Below are 10,599 nucleotides of genomic sequence, written 5' to 3'. Positions count from 1 at the left end.
TTTATTTGTATAGTTTTGTCACAGAATACCAAAAGGGAGAGCTTGTTAGGTTTTATATTGTAATTGACAATTCTGTGAATCAAAAGGACTAAATTAAACATGTTGTAAAAGCCAGGGACTTGAGTTGCAATTTGTATAGATGGTTTAAGTTAGGGTTGAGTTTGGAACAAGGTAGAAGACTTGTCGATTTTGTGCTAGTTGCTCGCCAAGGTGTTGCTTGAGTGGAGAAAGTAGAACCATCGTCGCTTGCTTTTCGCCCAGGCATCGTTTGAGCAAAAAAACTGTCACTCTCTTCTCACTAGGGTGTCGCTCAAGCGATAGTTGTACATGGCCAAAACCTAGGTCACGTTTTGGAGAATATCATATGGCCCAGGACACTTATTTAACCCTAAGTATAAATACCAAAGTCTAGGATGTGAGATACAAAGGTTGCTCATTATTCTTCATCTCCATAACACATTCATATCGTCTTTGTGATCAAGAACGAAACTCAACTGGTGGAATCAATCATTCATCTCGTGATCTGACAACCAAACTCTTTGTGAAAACATCAAGGTGCAATAATCCAAAATACTGTTGCTTCATTAATCTGTTGAAGAAAGGACTCTTTCAATGGGGGAAGAACATGAGGTTCTTCGTGTTCCCACTTGGACAGACATTTAGCATAAGACCAGGAGGCTGTAGGAGATAGCACATTGGCTTGCAAGAAGTTTAGCAAGAGGCTAGAGGTATCTATGGTAGTAGGAGGTTACATGAAGTAGATCAGGAGGTCTACCAAGCTAGAGGTATCTATGGCAGTAGATCGTGAGACTGTGAGTGGGTCTTAGTTGGTACAAGAGTTGGAATTGCTGTGTATTCCCTGAACTGTCTATAGTAGAGGTAACTGGCTTTGTCCCGGAGTTTTTTCCACGTTGAGTTTCTCCATCATCAAACCTTGTGTTCTTTACTTTCCAGCAATTTATTACAAACTGTGGTATTTGAACATAAGGTAAATTGAATTGTATGCTTAATCATCTAGAGACTAATTGAAAGTGACTAGTTTACTTTAATTAGTAAATTCCGCACGTAAGGTCAAACTAATCGGTAATTTGGAACGTAAATTTGGTAACTTTAAAAGTTGAAGTAGGTATTAGAATGTTCCGAAATCTTTCAAGAAGAATGAATAAAAACAAATATGCACATATACAAATATATAAAATTATGTAAAATATATGATGGGAGGATAATTTTTTTAGACAAGTGTTTTTCGTTAATTTTTAAATATAACATTATGAATAGTAATTTGCTTACTTATAAATGAATGCTTTATAAATAGTAAACTTCGTCACATAGCTTATTTTGAACCTCTAAAGAGTAAATTGTATAAGCTACACATGTGTGAAAAGTGACACTAAACTCCTATAAGTAAGTCTCAAAATTTTAAATCAATGAGAAAGAATATTTGAAGATTCATCGATGAATGAATATGTTCCTTAAAGTATGAAGTCAAAACCAGTGCTACTAAAATCTTTTAAATTAATATGCTCATATTTAACCTTTTCAATGAATAACTTTTCATATTTTTTGCAATAGCCTATACCAAGTACTCAAACAAGTTCTAAATAATATTAATGAAAACTTTATTCATGGTTCATTAATTATTTTAGTACTTGATCACAAAATAACATGTCCAAAAATATAATTGAAAGTGCTATCACAACACAAATTCTTTATCCTTCCCCTTCTCTCCCTTTCAGGTTTTCATATTTCTATTTTTCATTAAAAAATGCAAAACAAATTAAATGAGAAAAAAAAAATATAGAGTGCATGCATAAATTTGTTGAAATCATGAAAAATGCAAGTGAATGCACTTAAATTGCAACACCCCTAAAATTAATTGTTCTATATGCTATATTTTTATAATTTTGAAAAGTTGAGGGACTGAAGTGAAAATGTTAAGTCCATTTTCAATTGAGTCAAGTAATTAGATTTTGATGGAGCGAAGATAAATACATCAATATTGGGCTTGTTTTATGGTTCATATCAAATGATGTATTATGGGATGGAGAAAAGGTTAATTCGGATAAGCAAAACCTAAGTTATTGAAGTTTAAAGAATTTTTCATTAACTAGTATTTGATTTTTAAAAATTGATTATGGATTTTAAAGGTTTGGTAGCCATGTGGGTCTTTAGATAGATGTAAAGTATCTTTTTATTTGATTATGATAAGGTTTTGATGTAATTCTATTATAGTTTCACATTATTTCACTGTTGAATAAATACACAGTAGAGAAAATTAAATTTCGGCCACACCTATTTTTCAAAGTAGAATTCGCATCAATTAATCATTAGTTCCAGCGTATACGTATGAGTGAATTGAAAAGAAGATTTTGGATTTCTATTATAAAAATTCGTTTGATCTAACAAGTTAGGATTACGAGGTGAAAGTGGTTTTGTTCTGTTTAATTTTATTATTTCATGTTGATAAATGTTTTGCTAATGAAAGATATAATACGATATGATATGGTCATCCGATGCCAAAGATATAATATGTTATGAGCACTTACTGATTTCTAAAGATATGATATATGGTATGACTATTTTGATAAATGATTTGATATTTTTATTTCGGATTGCACAGCACTCGTTTCCTACTGGATATTCTCATGTACTCACCCTTTCTCTACCTCTCATAGGCTAGAACAGCTCGCTGACTAGCGGGCAATGAGGTACTTCGTTGTGCCTAGATTCTTTGGATTCAATAAAGTAATCCAATTCAACATTTACTTTAGTTTTATTATTATATTGACTTTTTGGATTTGAAACATGATTTATTTGGTCGTAAACTACGATATGTGTTATTTTTATTTGTGAAACCAATATTATATTTTTTGACTATCATGCAAAATAAAATAACATTATGTATGTAATCATTCAAGGACTTGGACTTTACTGCAAATACAGATTATTATTGAATTGAACTAGTTAGATGGACCCGCCACATAAGTGGTATCCCTGTACTTGATGAAAATGAATTATGCAAATTGTTCCACTGCCTGCTTCGACAAACATTTAAGAAATGGGATTTGAAGAAATAAACCATTGATTAACGTCCACTTCTTTAGCTTTATACTCAGTCTAATATTATTAAATGTGTATAATCTTATCATATATTGTTTAATTGCTAACTGTTTTCTAATCTAAAAAAACAAAGAAAAAAAGAAACATTACGGAGTATATGATTTTGTCATAAATATTTTTTAGAGTACACTTGTTAAGTTGCATCAATGTAATGAATTTGATAACGATTTAAATTTTTAAAATTTGTTTCGTTACATAAATACCTAATCAACAAGGCATAGAAATGTTTTTACCATAAAGAGCAACGTGAGAAATTCCACAACTAATATCATTTTAACTTGTGAGTTCACTCTTTCTGATTCAAACCTTCTTATGATATGTGCTAATGAACCTAGGATCAACTTTAGGTTGGGGAACCTTATGTTGCACAGATATTCTATGTTTAGAGGCTACTCGCTTAGACATAACATAGGTAGAAGCTAACTAGGTTTTAGAAGATGAAGCAGCATTGTAATTAGATTTATTCAATCCTAACATATTGTCAATCTTCGTAGAACAACTAGTAAGTGATTGACGTTGGGCATTAGTTTTCTCAAGGTCACTAGTAAGAGTCTTAATCTTATCATCTAAGGACTCTTTCTCTACTCTTAACTGATTCAATCTACTACTAGACTCCTTAAGTATGTCTTCTAAACTATCATTTTCTAACTAAAGTTTATGCAATTTCTTAAAAACGAAGCTATTCAACTTTTTCAACTTAAGGCACTCCTCAAATAATTCATCAGAGGCCTCATAAATGTCACACTCATCTTTTGATGCTTCTTTTGAAGAGTCAAATTAGTCTATGTCCTCAAAGGACCCTCCATTATCAAGATTGGAGTTCTCACTTTGATTATTGGAGCTAGACTCATCATATGTGATAATAGTATTCATAGCATTATCTAGGGTTTTCTTATAATTTGGGCACTCAGATTTAACTCGATCAAAACCCTAGGACTCATGACACCTAACAAACATCTTCTTGGTATTTCTAGCATCATTCTTCTCTCTTTTATCTTTTCTAGATGTACTAGATTCACATTCAAATCTTTTTAGAAGGTCTCTTATTATTCTTAAGGAATTTCTTAAATTTTCTAGCAAAGTAGGCAAGCTCCTTATCCTTAAGGTTGTCATCATCAGTGAAGTCACATTCAGCTTCCTTAAAAAAATTTGAGGGCTAAAGATTTGTCTTTCTTAAACTAAGGTAAGCCTAGTTCATAGGTTTGGAGAGATCCTATGAATTCTTCTATCTTAATTGCATCTAGGTCCTTGCTTTCCTCAATAACAATAATCTTAGGTCTAAAGCTCTTAGATAGGGATACCATAACCTTTCTCACTATCTTAACCTCGTAAATTCGCTTACCTAAGTTGAAGTTAGAGTTGACTATATCATTCAATTTAGCATATAAATCATCAAAAGACTCATCATTTTTCATCCTAATTTTCTCAAATTTAGTAGTCGACATCTACAATTTTGAGTTTTTAATAGTTTTGTTTCCCTTGTGTGTGATTTCTAAGATATCTCAGGCTTCTTTCGTAGTTCACAACCATTTAAACTCCTCGGGAAAAATAACCATAAAAATGAAATGGGCACCTCTATTATTCTAACTTTACTCATCTAAATCATTCTTAGACTAAGTGGAAACCCAGGTAGAGGTAACTATAACTATAATAGATGTAGAAGGGGTTGTCCAACCATTTTGTGTACTAACCCAAACTCGCTCATCCATCTACTTAAGAAAAGCTCTCAATCTAACATTTTCAGTATGCATAATTACTTCCATCAAAGTATGGAGAAATGGAAAGTGATTGACTCATCTAGACGAATAGGGTCAAGAATCACAATTAAGCTCTGATACCACTTGTTGGGAAATATTTAGACCCAAATATGTGAAATTAACATGCTGACAAGAAACAAGTCACTTAATAATTATTTCTAGATGATTAAGATTATTAATCCAATTAAACCTTGATTAAACAATTACATAAACATTCAGATCAAAAGCAATAAAGTAAATAACACCAGATATGATCTCAAAGAAAAACTACTTCTTAAAATCAAAATCTTTCAATCAAATTTGTCATTAAAATTCACTAGAAAAGTAAACTTACAATTAGCTCAGACACCACTAATCCTTAGCTGAATCTGGCCATCTAATTTGTAGATTACCAAAGAACTCCTTTGGTTGCGTGACTCGCACTTCCCAACATCTTTGGGCTACTTTTCCCTCCACGTGGATTACCAAGAACAAACTGTTCTAAGCGCTGCAACTTTAGGTGCCTCTTCTAAAACTTCAGAACACTAAAAGCTTATAGGTGAATGTATCATTTTTGGTGTTTGATCCAATGAGTTTTTGTGTTTTTATCTTTGGGTTGTATGTAGAGGATTATGGCTCAACCAATAAAAACATGTTTAGGATAAATTATAATGAATTGATTTTCGTGTTGAAATGTGTTAATAATCTTCAAAGGATATTCTTTAATATGAAATAATGATTCAACATATCTTTGGGATGGACTAGGCTTGGATATTTATAATTCGAAGAGTTTTAGGTTGAATAATATTGGAAAGCAGGTTGAAAATCGCGAACATAATTTTTTCAGATCATACGCTGCTCGAGCACTCAATGTGTGGCCAGCGAGCAATTTTGTGCCTTTTTTTTTTTTTTTTTCTCTTTGGTCCATATTTGATATTTTTGACTCCTCCTAGAACTATACTACCAACCAACAACTATTTTGACTTAAATTATAATTCAAATAACCATGATATTGGATACAGATAAAGCCAATTACAATTAGGACATTGCACTTTTTATATACAAAATTTAAACTATATGTTACCACTTCATTGATATATGATATAATTATATGAATAATACAAATATATAATATTATGAGTTAAAACATAAATATAATTATTGCAATGAAATTTTAATTAGGAATAGTTATTGTATGTATATGTTCTAACTAAAGAATTATATCTCAAACAAAACGTAAATTAATTACATAATTGAAAGCTAATGTTTTATAAATCATATTTTTTTAGACAACTTGACTCGAACCCCGTAATAGCATTGACTACGAAACCCACAGCAACACTATTCCAAAATCCAGAAAAGCTAAATTAGAGGTTTAGAAATTGAACCCCAAAATTGTGAACCAACAAACCGAGCAAGATCATTGCTTGAAGGATCCCTTGATTACACAATCCAAGACTCACACCCGAGTTGTAGAATGCCACAAAAATTACAATCCTTGATAAGTTCCAATTGTCAATGAAGAATGGAGAAGAAAGCACAATAGTCTCTCTATTAAAATTCTCTCAAATTAATGTATAAAGTGTCTAACCTCACAATGAAAAAAATAATAATCTATACTTATACTAGACTCAAAATCTCTAGAAAATCTAGTAAAATTCGTGTATAGCTTGTCCAAGATTACAATAATATGGAAAGAATAAAAATCTAAACAAATAAGGAAAATCCTGGAAAAAGGAAAGATTCACCCAATTTTTAATATGCGGCTGCATAGTATTTTTCTATGCAGTCGCATAGATGAAACTTGTGACACCCAATTCATCCATGCTTGGTTGTATGCGACCGTAGGTCTAATCAACTATGTGGTCGCATAGTTGGTCCCGACTACAACTTCTTCATCCACTTGTATCATGTTGATACACATCGATTCGGCTCTCGACCCGAACATGAAAGTTGCCTCGTTTTGCGTCTCGAACATCGTCCCAACAATGATTGCTTGAATTGATAACCCCATCGCTTATTTCACCCGCTTTGCTCTCGATCGCGTCATCGACCCACCTTCGATTATCAACGGGTCTCGTTCTACACTTGTTTTCGTCGGGCTTGATTCTTGGATCACATCATTCCATCCGCCTTCAAAAGGATTCGTTCTCGAATCTGAACCTGCATCAAAGAGAGAAAGATCAAATATATTAAAAGTTGCCGACACATTAAACTTACCTGGAAGATCTAGTTTGTAAGCATTATCATTATACTCACCTGGAAGATCTAGTTTGTAAGCATTGTCGTTGATCTTCTCGATAACTTGAAATGGACCATCTCCTCACGGTTGCAACTTAGATTTCCTTTGCTCCGAAAAACGCTCATTCCTGAAATGCACCCAAACCCGATCTCCTGGTTCGAATGTCACACGTTTTCTTCCTTTGTTTACTTGCGACCCAACAAGCTTGCTCTTGCTCTCAATTTGAAACTTTACCTTCTCATGAAGTGTTTTCACCTTTTTACCATCTAGACTACCTCATTCATTCACAAGTAATGGAATTAAATCTAGCGGTGTTAGTGGATTAAAACTATAAACAATTTCAAACGGAGTAAACGAAGTAGTAGAATGAGTAGCACGATTATAAGCAAATTCAATAAAAGGTAAACAATCTTTCCAATTTTTCAAGTTCTTGTTGATTACCGTACGTAGTAATTGAATCATTGTCCTATTGACTACTTCAGTTTGCCCATCAGTTTGTGGGTGACAAGTTGTAGAAAATATTAATTTTGTGCCTAACTTACCCTACAAAACTTTCCAAAAGTGACTTAAAAATTTAACGTCCCTATCTGACACTATACTTTTTGGAACCCCATGTAAACACACTACTTCCTTAAAGAACAAGTTAGCTATATGTGTGGCATCGTTAGTTTTGTGACATGGTATGAAGTGCGCCATCTTATTGAACCTATCTACCACCGCAAAAATTGAATCCTGTCCTTTCTTAGTCCTAGGTAAACCAAACAAAAAATCTATTGAAATATCAACCCTATATTCATTAGGTGTAGGTAAGGGTGTGTATAGTCATTGAGGTAAAACTCTAGACTTAGCACGTTTGCAAGTTATACATCGACTACAAACTCTTTCAACATCACTTTTCATCTTAGGCCAATAGAAATGCTCACCTAACATCTCTAAGGTCTTTTGTATCCCAAAGTCCCCTATAAGTCCACCACTATGAGCCTCTCTCACCAATAACTCTTGTATTGAACAGTTAGGCACACATAATCTATTTTCCTGAAATAAATAACCCTCGTGTTTAAAGAATTTATCAATAGCCCTTTTATCACAAGATTCATAAATTTCAGAAAAATCTATATCCTTTTCATACAATGCCTTAATGTGTTCAAAGCCAAGCAATTTAGAACCAAGAAAAGTTAGCAATGTAGACCTTTGAGATAATGCATCTGCCACTATATTTTCTTTACCTTACTTATACTTGATGACGTATATGTTTCAATGAACTCCATCCATTTGGCATGCCTCTTGTTCAACCTTCCTTGACCTCACAAATGCTTCAATGACTCATGATCAGTGTGGATAACAAATTCCTTTGGTCATAAATAGTGCTGCGAAGTCTCCAATGCCCGAACAAGGGAATACAACTCCTTATTAAATGTTGGATAATTCAATGCTACTCCACTCAACTTCTCACTAAAATAGGCTATCGATCTTTTGTCCTGCATTAAAACTGCTCCAATACCTATTTCTGATGTATCACACTCAATTTCGAAAGTTTTGTTAAAGTCAGATAACGCTAAAATAGGTGCCTTACATAATTTTTCCTTAATCATTCTAAATGCATGCTCCTGCTCATCGCCTCAATAAAACCCCACACTTTTCTTAATGACCTCTGTAAGTGGTGTAGTGATTGTGCTAAAGTTTTTTACAGTCTCCTATAAAAACTAGTCAATCCATGGAATCTCTTAACTTCAGTTATACTTTTAGGTATAGGTCAATCTTTAATAGCTTTAATTTTCTCATCGTCCACTTCAACCCCATTAGCACTAACTACAAATCCTAGAAATACCACTTTATCCATGCAAAATGTATGCTTTTTAAAATTAGCCTACAATTGTTCATTTTCTCAACACTACAAGCACACAACGAAGATGTCCCACATGCTCATCAAGATTTTTGCTATAGATTAAGATATCATCAAAATATACTACAACAAATTTTCCAATGAAAGCATGTAAAATATGGTTCGTTAAGCACGTAAAAGTGCTCGGTGCGTTTGTGAGTCCAAAAGATATAACTAACCATTCATACAAACCATACTTAGTTTTAAATGTAGTTTTCCACTCATCACCTTTCCTCATGAGAATTTGATGGTACCCACTCTTAAGGTTAATTTTGCTAAAAACACATGCACCATACAACTCATCTAACCTAGGGATGACGATATTTTACCATTATATTGTTGATGGCTCTGCAATCTACACACATTCGCCATGTTCCATCTTTCTTTGGCACCAACAACACTGGACCTACACACGGACTCAAGCTTTCCCGAACATAGGTTTTTCCCATCAACTCCTCCACTTGCCTTTCAAGCTCCTTAGTCTCCTCAGGATTACTCCGATAAGTTGGTTGATTCAGAATGACTGCTCCAGTTATGAAGTCAATTTCATGTTCAATTCCCCGAATGGGTGGCAATCCACTCGGTATGTCCTTCAGGAATACGTTTTGAAACTCCTGCAAAACAATTTTAGCTAAACTATGGAGGGGGTGTCAACTTCCTCAAAATTGAGGAGTGTTTCCTTGTTCAACAATAAAACATCTCTCTTCTCTTGATTATTGCCCTCCTCAACTCACTCTCTTTTGCAAAGAAATTCTCTCGTGATTTTTGTTTTCTCTCATGTGGCTCCTCTATCTTTTTTCTCTCTAACAGCCACTTCACAATTTTCTCACTTGTTTACCATCTCACAGTTTTCTCTCTATTTTTCTTTCTCATACATTTCTCTCCTTTTTTCTAACTCACTTACTCTCCTCTCTTCCTCATTCCTTAACTTGATTTGGTCATCATGGACCTGCACCGGTGTTAATGATACAAGAGTGATAGTTCTACAAGCCTTGAAGAAACTATAGTGATTTTTATACCCATCATGCATAGCTTTCCTATCATATTGCCATGGTCTCCCCAATAATATATACCTTGCTTGCATTAGTACTACATCGCACATTACCTTGTCTCGATAACTACCAATTGATATATTTATTAACACCCTTCGATTAACCCTAGCTTTTCTACTCTCATTTTTAACCATTACAATTTATGTGGCCTAGTATGCTTCAACAATGTTAAATTTAACTTCTCTACAAGTGCTACGCTAGCGACATTTGTGCAACTACCACTATCAATAATTATACTACATACCATATTGTTGATGTGACATCGAGTATGGAAGATATGTTCCCTTTGCAACTCCAAGTCATTCGCCTTGATGTGAGTAGTAAGAGCTCTCCTTGCACGGCTCCTTCAAAATTTTCTCCATCACTAGCCTCCTCCAATGCTAGATGTCATCATAATCGCCTTCACTTTTGCTCACCAACTCTCCATTATCCCGCAACACCATTGCCCTTTTATTTGGAAATTGCGAAGCAATGTGCCCCGACCCCAAGCACCTAAAGCACTTGATGTCTCAACACCTTGATGGTTATGATTCTGATTTTGATATTATTTTGCTAATGCTTTTACCT

The sequence above is a fragment of the Olea europaea genome, chromosome 23 (genome assembly GCF_002742605.1).
Source record: "Olea europaea var. sylvestris chromosome 23, O_europaea_v1, whole genome shotgun sequence".
Lineage (NCBI taxonomy): Eukaryota > Viridiplantae > Streptophyta > Magnoliopsida > Lamiales > Oleaceae > Olea > Olea europaea.
This window is presented reverse-complemented; position numbering follows the sequence as displayed.